This window comes from Dipodomys ordii, unplaced genomic scaffold, assembly GCF_000151885.1.
Source record: "Dipodomys ordii isolate 6190 unplaced genomic scaffold, Dord_2.0 Scaffold215, whole genome shotgun sequence".
Taxonomy (NCBI): domain Eukaryota; kingdom Metazoa; phylum Chordata; class Mammalia; order Rodentia; family Heteromyidae; genus Dipodomys; species Dipodomys ordii.
The window spans coordinates 40,204-50,517 of record NW_012267431.1 but is presented as its reverse complement, the minus strand read 5'-3'; the positions used below and the strand labels follow the sequence as shown (position 1 = coordinate 50,517).

The 10,314-nt window shown below is 40.5% G+C and overlaps 1 pseudogene; it reads right to left on the bottom strand.

The window, feature by feature from the left end:
- Positions 1 to 5,041: 5,041 nt before the first annotated feature.
- Positions 5,042 to 5,551, bottom strand: LOC106000280 (annotated as a pseudogene).
- Positions 5,552 to 10,314: the final 4,763 nt, after the last annotated feature.

The window sequence follows — 10,314 nt, the reverse complement described above, 5'->3', positions numbered from 1 at the left end:
ATCAGTACTCAAAAATAATTTTTTGTAAGATTGTATCCTGACCATATATTTGCCTGGCCATGCATAACCACAGAGAGAGAGAGAGAGAGAGAGAGAGAGAGAGTTACAGTTACACACATACACAAAGGCCCATCACACACCTATAGCTAGGAAAAGTAGTGGTCATCACAGTAACCAGAATCACTGCTTTAATAACAGCCACTCTGACACCACAAATTAAGTCTGGCTACAACTTCCGTCCCTATTTGGTGGCTGGAGCTGGGTGGATCAGCTGCATCTTCTCGCTCAGGCTGCATTTGCTGACATTCAGCTGGAAGGCCCTTTGGCAACAAGTGCCTTATACTCATACTTTCCTCCCTCAATGGCTGGTGGCATCATCCAAAGGGGAGTGGGAGCCCCAAAAGTACCAGGCAAGAAGGGGATACATACTACCTACAACCTCTGGCACCCTTAGAGAACCAGAGAAGAATCCAGACTGCCTGACCCTGAACCACACAGCAGAAGCCTGTAGACAGAGTTGGAACTTGCATCTTATTCCCAAACATGCATTTTCACCCCTTCCTCTCCACCTGGTGGCACCACCAAGGATTGAAACTGGTCTCTGGCAAAGAGATAGGAGGTCATTTCCTCTTCAGTCTTGCTCCCACCTCAAAGCTCATGTGCAGTTCCAACCTCTAGCATTCCAAGCAGGCATCTTCAGACCATGTGGGTGGCAGGTCACATCCTAAACTAATATTGTCCCACTGGAACTACAGTACAGACCTTAATAGTTTTAATTATATGCTGAATAAATTTTCCTAGACAAACTTGTGCTTCCAATCCAGCACACTGTGCAGCCTCACACTGACAACTTGTGTGTGTGAATTGTGTGTTTGTGTTTACAGGTTTGTGGGGGAGGGGTAATTATGTGATTTGAAATTAGGGATTGACTCAATTTCTCCTTGTTTTCTTTTCTTTCTTTTTTCACCCTGCATTCTTGTGTTGAAGGGTCTGATGTATCACCTGGAATAAGCCTCCAGTTCAGACACGTGCTTTATTGTTGAGATTGAGGCCAATTCAAACCTTTTCCCGGGCTGTTCTCAAACTATGAATCTCTGGTTTTGTTCCATGAATAACTAGGCTAATGGAACTAGCAGCAATACTTAGCAGAAACCGCATTTTGATGACATAGGCCCTAACAAATAACAGTGGCAATATGTCTTGACAAACTAAATAGAGCCTCAACACTTTCAGCACCTTTTCTACTTGCAGCCAGTGGGAAAGCTGCAGTGGGGAATCCCTTGTATCTTTTAGGAATCACTAGCTGAGAGTGAGTGGGGAATCCCAGTTACACAAAGCAACCTGGGGAAAGATATTTTTGGCATCATCTAAGAGGAAGGCTGAAACAGAGTACAGAGGTGTACTATAACAATTACTATCATCAATGCATAACCAGAGTTGATCACTGCCTACCCTATCCCCCACCCAACTCCACAGCAGAGTCACATAGATTCATCACTTTAAATCTGTTCCCAAGCAAGTACTTTTCATTTCCTATATTCTTGCCTGAGATAAAAATTATCAGATCAAACAAGGATCAGACCTGTGAACTATGACAGTGGATCCATTGACCAGGAGTCAATTTTTTTCTGCCACAGGATGCTAGCACAAGCTCTTGAGTTGTTAGAACCACCATCCTCTGCAGATGATGCAGGTGGCTGTTAGGCTTCTATCCATATTTCCCTGCACATGAAGAATGCTTCAAAAGCTATATTTTATAGTATGCCAGCATTAACTCATTCCCCTCAGCTTCGCAATTAGAGTAAGAGACCAATCATGGGCAGGTGAACAGAGGGAAATCAGAAGGTTTGTCTTTGGGGGTTGTGTTGGGGGTAGCAGAAAGGTCTGCTGTCGATTGAATTCATATGCTGGCACACTACCACTGGAGCTATATCCCAAGGCCTTTTTGTTTTACTTATACTTTGAATAAAGTCTTCCAGTATTCCTTCAGTTGCCTTATGTTTCCCATTGAGTGATAAGCATCACAACGAACGACTGTCTGTGCCTGCTTGCTTGTGTGGATGCCAGTGTGTATAAAGTGGTCATGGGACTTGAATTCAGCCATTCCCCTTCTTTTGTTTTGTTTTGTTTTGTTTTTTACTTTCAGGAGGCATTCCATCACTTTTGCCATGACTCCACTCTGAGCAGATATTGTTTCTTTGTTGTTGTTGAGACTGTGGGCAGGAAATCTTTTTGCCTGGGCTTGTCCCAAGCCTAGACCAACCCAATACACTTTTGCTTTCACATTAGCTAGCAAAATAGGAATGGGCTGCCACAGCCATTAGAAACACCATTTTAGCCAAACAGGCCCTATTGCTACTTGGTTAACCACAGAATAACTACAGACTTTGTCTATTCTGGGTGCAGAGCCCACTAATGGGACATTGTTCCTCCTGTCAGGGAGCAGTCACCTTGCTTCTGTTGGCACAGCCAATGGTAGCATGCAGCCTGGGGCCATACTTTCCTCTTCTGTTGTCTGGGATCATCAACCAAGAATAGGCTGGAGCCTCAATTGCACCAAGCACCATGGGAAGGTGTCTTCTGCCCCAAGTGCATTTCTGAGGTGGCCCCAGTTCCTCTGATCACATGACTTCCCAGTGACACCAACAGGTATCCAGAGTTTGCATTTTAACTCTTCTCCCAACCAGAGCACCCACGTAATTCTAATTAACTTTTTCATATCCACATGCTGAAGGTACTTTTACCATACCAAGTAAGGATCAGACTCCATACCAGAGTCTTCAGGTATATAGCAAGGAGTCAAATTCCTCCTCCACATTGTTGTCAAATTCCTCCTCCACATTGTTGTCAACATTTAGTTGGTAGGGAGAGGGTAGATTCTTTGTGCTCTTGAACAAAATAAACATGGAAAAGATACACACAGGTATTTCCTCCTCCTTTCTCTGTTACCATGCCAGGAATCACAGTAAACACTAGGATTTTTTTTTTTTGGTTGGTTGCGGGGCTTGAACTCTGCGCTTGGGTGCTGTCCCTGCACTCTTCAGCTCAAGGCAAGAGCTCTACTGCTTGAGCCACAGTGCCATTTCTGGTTTTCTATTGGTTTATTGGAGATAAGAGTCTCACGGACTTTCCTGCCAGGGCTGGCTTTGAACCGTGATCCTCAGGTCTCAGGCTCCTGAGTAGCTAGGACAGGCGTGAGCCACCGGAGCCCAGCAACACTAGGATTTTCACACAGTCTGCCAGGGGCTATTTGTGTCATTAAAACTTCCATGCAGAGAGAGGGAAATAATATCAGAAAGCAGAGCTCAGAGCATGGAGAAAGAGAATTCTAATTTACTCTGTGTGTGTGTGCGTGTGTTGTGTATGTGTGTGACACAAAGAGAGAGAGAGAGAGAGACAGAGAGAGGGAGAGAGAGAGAAAAAGAGAGAGAGGGGGAGAGAGAGAGGGAGGGAGGGAAGGAGGATGGGAGAGAGATGTCAGTGTCCTGGGGCTGGAACTCAAGGCTTGGATGTTGCCACTGTGTTTGCTTTTCTAAAAGCTAGTTCTCTACAACCTGATCCACAGCTACACTTTTTTTTAAGTTAATTTTAGATGAGGGTTTCAGGGACTTTCCTAATAAGGATAGCGTCCAAACTCGATCCTCAGAACTTAATTTTTTTTGGTCAGTCATGGGGGCTGAACTCTGGGCTGGATGCTGTCCCTCAGCTCTTCAGCTCAAGGCTAGCCTTCTACCACTCGAACCACAGTGCCACTTCCAGCTTTTTCTACTTATGTGGTGCTGAGGAATCGAACCCAGGGCCTCATGCATGCAAGGCAAGCACTCTACCACTGAGACACCTTCTCAGCCCAGAACTTAATTTTTTGAGTAGCTACAATGTCAGGTGTGAGCCACTGGCAACCAGCACCTAAATTTTCTTTAACAATATAAAAATATTATTGACCACTGTTCTCCATTATTTATAGCTACATAAAAATAAACAGTGAGGTAGTGTTCTGCTTAATAAAAAGTTGATTTTTTGCCCTTTGTGGAACCACTAACCCAATATTGAGAAGATTGAACCTGTATGTAAGGAATGAATTTATTTAATGAGAAAAGTATACAAGTCAATAATTATGAAATTTTGTTCATTCGTTTATGCCAGGAAGTTGTACAGTTCAAAATCTGTAAGCAGATGACTATATTTCCATTAGCTGAGTCTAAGATACCTCCAAATTTAAGAGCTTTCACTAAACAGATTCCAATATTTTGTAAAGAAATGGCTCACTAGACAAAATTTTCAATGTCCACTTAGTTTTGCTTAGCCAATTAATGGAAAGGAGATTTGTCTTAATCTTATCTAGCTAGGATTTTCTTGATGGTGATAACTATTCCTTTCAGGAAAAGCTGCAAACAACCTATTACATTTATATATTTATGGCCAATTCCAGAGTACCTAAAATATGAGGCAAGTGAGGCTATCTAGCAAGAGTAAGACCAGCCTGAGCTTCTCAGTGACCCTGTCTCAAAAAGGAGGGGAGGCAGGGATGTCACTCATTGATATATCATTTGCTGGTAATATACTTTACCTCTCATATGCAAGCCCCTGGGTTTGGAGCCCAGCACTTGTAAACAAGCAAAATCTCCCCAAATATGAACTTCAATGTAAGAATTTTTCATATATGTGTGTGTGTGCGCACACACACACACACACACACACACACACACAAATTCAGAGTGGACATTGAATACTGAAGTTAATGAAAAAGTTTGTCTAGAATTAAAAAAATTGCTGTTTTTGAATGCAGAGGAATAAAATACACCAACGAGAGGAAGCAACTACAGAAAGTCTTTATTATACTTCTTCAAAGTAACAAGTACAATTGATGCAAAAAATCTCAACTGTCACTAACACTATTTTCAAAACCAACATATCAAATTTGATTTTAGTAGATTGTAGTTATTGTTTCAAACCATTAACACAAGAACCAAGACTCACAGTTTGTTTATATTTGTATATATATGTGTAAACATATACATATGTACACATATATATGTATTTTTCACTGAGCATCACCTTCTGATGAAGGATCCCAAACTATTCTCTGTTCATAAAATTCAATTACAATTTGAGGACATTTAACATTAGCCTCTTTTGCCAACACCAAATCAGCTTTATCCGAATCTTTCCACTTCATGAGGAACATCAATCCCTTACTACTTCTTGTGGCACCAATTATTCGTTCAGGCTCTAGACCCATAGAAAACCCCGTTGGATCATCACTAGCTTCACTATTCTCTGTTGTTACGCTACCTTCAGATTCACTAGTAGCTTCTTGAGAATTCAGAAAAGCCTCGATTAAGTCTGGACAATTTAAATGCTCTTCTGATTCCCAGGTATTATCATCATCTGAATATCCCTTCCATTTCAGGAGATATTCTACCTTGCCAGCTACTATACGTTTGCCCACTACTTTCTCCACTTCAAATTCTTCAAGCTCTTCTTCTTCAACATTTTCAGGTTTTCTGTTCTTTTTCTTACTTTTGGGTATTCTACTTTCCTTGGAGGCCATTTTTAATTGTGGATGTGAAGAGTTATTATTAACCTCAGATGCTCCAGGTCACAATTCTGTAGCAACTCTGGCTCTCAAGCCTCAAGCTCCAGACACCACCGAGGGGTTTTCTGTCAAATTTCTATGGTTAGTCCTAGGAAAAAAAACACCAGTCAGACTCATTGTGAAACTTCCCAAATCACCATGCATACAGACCTAAAAAACATACATCCGTGTGGAATTTTCCTCAGCTTCACCCTGGATTCTGAGAAAGAGACAAATGAAGCAAACCAGACACACACTGCCAGGATGCTAAATCTAAATTGTCCTTGGAATCACAACCACAAAACCAGACAGGCAAACCCCCAAAATATCCCTAATGAGACATACCATAAGCAACTTATGAAAATTAAAAGGAAAAAAACACCTCAAAGCAGCTAGAGAGAAATGCTCACATTACCTACAGAGAGGCATCACATTTCTTCTCTGAATCCAGAAAAGTCTAGAAGGTAGGGGTACATTGTTCAAATGGTGAAAGTAAAGAACTATCAGCTCTGAATTCCAGGCTCAGGGAAAATAGGCAGGGTGGGGGGTTGGGGGTGGAGAGGGGAAGGGATGGTATGGGGAAACAAAGGAGGAGGCAACAATGCTTGATAAGAAATGTACTCACTATCTTGCCCATGTAATTGTAACCCCTCTCTATGGTATTTTCACAAAAAGAAAAGTGGGAAATAAAGGCATTCTCAGAAAAAATTAACTAAAGTTGTATCAGTAATATCCAGCTAAAGGAAGTTCTCCATACAAAAAGAAAGCAGTATTAGAAAGAGGCTTAGAACTTTAGAAAGAAAAAACCAAGAAATATGTATAAATCAGGGTGGCTATAATACACACACCTTTCCTTGCACAATTTTAAATCATGCTGAACTGATGAGGACATAATATGACATGATAAAGGGTTCCATCTATACAAAAATACATGAGAAATTTATATTCTAAGAGCTGGATATGTGGATGATGGAATAGAATAATCCCTACTAAACACAAAGCTTGGAGTTCAAATCTCAATACCACCAAAACAAAACACATTCTCAAATAGGAGGATAAAAACCTTCCTAGCTGAAAATAAGTTCTCTCCATTTGTAGCAATCAACAATTTTGATAACAAAGCTGGATGCTGGTAACACACGTCTTTAATCCTAGCTATTCAGATGGCGGAGATCTGTGACATTCATTATCAATAACCATGAAAAACTGGAAGTGGAGCTGTGGCACAAGAGGTGGAGTGTGAGCCTTGAGCAAAAGAAGCTCAGGAATAGCGACTAGTCTGTGTTTCAGTGCTATGGCAGACATAAAAAGTATTAACAACTGTAAACTATGATTAATTATTCAGGTATTTTAATATCTAAAGTGTCTATTGAAAATATAAAAGGTGTATTCAAAACACTAATTCAATCAAAATATTAAAACACCTCATAGTAATGTAAGAAAGGAAAACAGGAAAGAGAAACAGAAAAACAGACAGAAAACAAAATATAAGAAAATGTTAGAATTTCCCAGGTGCTCACATCTGTAATTTTAGCTACTCAGGAGGCTGAGACATGATGGCTCTCAGTTTGAGGCAAGCACAGGAAGAAAAGTGCTCTAGACTCAATTTCCAAGTAACCAGCAAAAGCTTAGCAGTTAAGAGTGGTTCAAGTGGTATAGAAACAGCCAAGCAAGAGTGAAGGTCTGGATTCAAACCTCACTCCACAAAAAGTTATACCTAAGCACAATAATTAGGATAAACAGTCAAAATAAATGAATGAGAAGTTATTCACAAAATACTTCCTCTCTTTAGCACCTGGCTAGACAGATGCCATGTAACATAACACATGTTGTCATTCTGCAAAATATATCTTTAAAAATAGACATATATCTGTCGACAAGAAATGACGTAAAAGTACAAATACTTAAAAGGGTAAAGAACAATATATTACCCAGGCACTGGTGGCTCACACCTGTAATCCTAGCTACTCAGGAGGCTGAGATCTGAGGATCATGTTTCAAAGCCAGCCTGGGCAGGAAAGTCCATGAGACTCTTTTTTTAAATAATTATTTTATTGGGAAAATACCGTATAGAGGGGTTACAATTACACAAGCAAGATAATGAGTATATTTCTTATCAAGCATTGTTGCCTCTTCCTTTGTTTCCCCCTTCCCATCCCTTCCTATCTCCAACCCCCACCCCCCCAACCCAAGTAGTAAAGTTCCTTTTTCGACATAACGACTTGTACATCTCAATGTTGCAATGGGTGCACCTGTATCCCTATTTTAACAATTTGTTTTTTCCCTTCCCCTCCACAAATTATACCAACATCAAATACAGTGAAAACGGGTTATACCGTGGGGGAGGGACATACAAAGCAACAAAGAAATAATCCTATAAATATGTTAGAAACAATGGCATGAAAGAAAAAAAACATTGAATACTTATCTTGGGGTTCATTTCACCTAACATCAACTTCTCTGACCTTTTCTGCTTGTCTCAGACATATACTAGTTATTGCAAATAAGGGAAACCATGGGACCTATGTTTCTTTGGGACTGGCTTACTTCACTTAATATAATTTTTTTCAAGTCTTTCCATTTCCTAACAAATGGGGCAATGTCATTCTTTCTGATGGAGGCATAGAATTCCATTGTGTATATATACCACATTTTCTTATCCATTCATCTGCTGAGGGGCCTCTAGGTTGGTTCCATATCTTAGCTATGGTAAATAATGCTGCAATAAACATAGTCATGCTGGTAGCTTTAGTATAGTCTTGTTTATGATCATTTGGGTAAATTCCCAAAAGTGGGATTGCTGGGTCATATTGTAAAAATACTGTACAGAGGAGTTACTGTTATATGAGTAAGGTAATGAGTACATTTCCTATTGAGCATTGTTACCTCCTCCTTTGTTTTTTCCCTACCATCCCTTCCCTCCACAACTTCTCCCTCCCCCCCCCAAAGTTGTAAAGTTTGTTTTCAACATAGTGTCTTATACCTCTCATTGTTACAATGGTACATCCTGTAACCTTATTTTAGCATTTTGTTATTTCCCTTGCTTGAGTTCCTATCCCAGGAAAAAGAGGCAGAAACTTAGTCAATCACCTCCTTTGTTCAGGCTCACATATTTGATGTGGGGCACTGCAGAGTCTATTAAAGAATGAAATCAACATGTCTTAGGATAAATTTGGCTAGGATGTTGTAGAGCCAGAATGAATCTTGCACCCATCATCCACTTCCATGAGGCCTCAAGGAGAGGCCCTTGATCATTATCTAGAGTTTTGGCATCAAAGTCCAGTAAGACACCAATGGGGATTGAGACAGGGGGTGATGATCTCCTATGCTGGAGAAGCCAGAGGCCTTCATAGTTCACAATCTATCTTTGAATCCTCCTCTATAAAGGTGACAATAACAATGAGTGTTACAGTAAGATAAAAAAAAACTGAAAATTATGTTTATCCTGAAGCCCAGGTGCTTTGGCTTCTAGGCATAATAAATACAAAGGAAAAGCTGAGCAAGAGGGCATTTCCAGAGAGAAGATGGAAACCAGCACTCACCTTTTATTCCTCTGAAAGTTCCTCTCCCGTGAATGTGGTTCAGCCTGCAGCTGTGGAATTTTCTCAGTCTAGTTGAATGTTGACTTTGGGCAAGGAGCTGGGGAGAAGAGAAGAGAACCCTCTGCTATATTTCCATCAAAGAACAGCCTTCCCAGAGCCTACAAGTATGTGTGTGATTGAGTAACATGTATGCACACTCTTTACCACCACTGCAGAGGGAGCAAGGTATTAAAAACTCTTTGGAGTATATATCTAAGTCAGGAAGTTACAACACCTACAGATGTCAAATACACAAAGCATTGACGATGAATGAACAGATCAAAAATGGAAACAATACCACTAATGTAAGCATGAAGTTCACAAAAGACACTCAAATCATTCTCTGCATAGTGAGTGAGCAAGTAGGGCTGTTAGGTTCCATCTCCAAGCTTGAGGTTGAAAACTGTTGGTCACAACAATAATTTTACCTATACAGGAGGCTGAAATCTGAGGTTGGAACATAGAAGGCAGCCTGTCCAGCAAAGACTGAGAGAGCCTCATTTCCATTTAACCAGAAAGAAGTTCAAAGAGGAGGTGTGGTTGAAGGGGTAGAAAGGCAGCCTTGAATAAACGTGACAAGTATGAGCTCAAGGCTCTGAGTTCAAAACCCAGTGCCAACACACACTAAAATGAGAGTGAAACACTGTGCCAACATCACAGAAACTTAGAGAATAATTGTATATGTGCTTAAATTTGCAAAAAGAACCAGTGAGAGGATGAATCAGAAACCAATACATGTCCCTGTACCAGAGGTCAGATATGGGAATGCAAAAATGAAACCTTCCAAAACCAGGAGGAAAGAAAGGGGAATGGAACTTTTTATCTTTTATACAATGTTGATTTAAGAACTTAGTAAGTAGACTTGTATTTAAAAATGAATGCTAACAAGACAGAAAAGTGTAGTGGGAAAGCAAAAGAGAAAAGAAGTCTTTGTAGGTTAAATACAAGCCCAGGATCAGTTTTCCAAATATTTGATGGAACCAAATTCACGAAAAGGGGAGGCTAAGTTTCCTCTTCTCAGAGATACCTTACATGAGATGAGCTATGACCTTTGATCATAGACTGGCCCGGACCTGGGGTCCAGGGAGGAAGAAATTCCTTGTGAACCAAGGGAGCTGAAGGAGAATTCCACCTTTTAAGGGACAGGAAGCAGCAGAA